Consider the following 1,032-nt stretch of genomic DNA (forward strand, 5'->3'; position numbering starts at 1 on the left):
TGGCACGGAACTATTGAATAAATACGAAGAAGATATGTACTATATAGGCTTCAGAGCATGGCATATTTTTCCAATTGTCGCAACATACTAACTGCAGGTGACATGTACTGAAGGTAAACACTTCTGGAGGACCAAGCAGCTTCAGAACGCTCTTCAGTTTCATCTCCAAATTCCACGTTTAGGCTTGTCTGCTGTAGGCTTCCTGGGGAGGCTTCTGCAATCCACGGATGGTTGCACACTCCTCAAAGCCATGTCGCGTTCACTCATAAAGTAACGATTCGCCGCTCTTTTCTTCTGAAGGAGTGCAGCTATTGAGTAAAATTTCTTCCACTAACACTTAATAGGCCGGAGTCACTGGGTAGGCGCTGTCTGTTTATTGTATTAGTTCCATAGCTAATTTTGTATCATCATTTGCTCCGCGGCATTGAATCGCATCAGACCGTCTCACTTATATTAGAATTTGTACAGACAATATATGTCCACAAGAAGACTGATTTTCTTAGAAACAGACTTAATCAAAACGGGTAACAGATAAACCCATATATTTATTTATTGTTTATAGCTATACTAAGTGCATTTGTATAATAAAGACTGTTGTTTCGCAAAATTAAAAATAAAATAAAGATTACGATATATGTTTTCAACATTTTCTTCTTGTTTATTCTCCGGTGAAACCAGACAGACGCCTGCGGTTTATTTGGCTCTTTCCATGTCATGAATATGCTTTCTCGAATCCGTAGGTAGTTGCCGCTATAGACCAGAAATTTATTCATTATGCACTTCGCAACTATAAACGAAGTCGCAGCATAACATGAACTGCTGTAGGGCTTACAAACAAACAAACACCGCCCGAATAAGCCTTGAAGGCCCAAAAGTACCGTCCGGCCGCCGTGTCATCCTCAGGCCTTAGGCGTCACCGGAGGGGCAACTGATCAGCACACCGCTCTCCCGGCAGTTTTCAGTTTTCGTGACCGGAGCAGCTACTTCTCAATCAGATAGCTCCTCAGTTTGCCTCACAAGGGCTGAGTGCAA

The sequence above is a fragment of the Schistocerca nitens genome, chromosome 10, assembly GCF_023898315.1.
Source record: "Schistocerca nitens isolate TAMUIC-IGC-003100 chromosome 10, iqSchNite1.1, whole genome shotgun sequence".
In the NCBI taxonomy this organism is placed as follows: Eukaryota; Metazoa; Arthropoda; class Insecta; order Orthoptera; family Acrididae; genus Schistocerca; species Schistocerca nitens.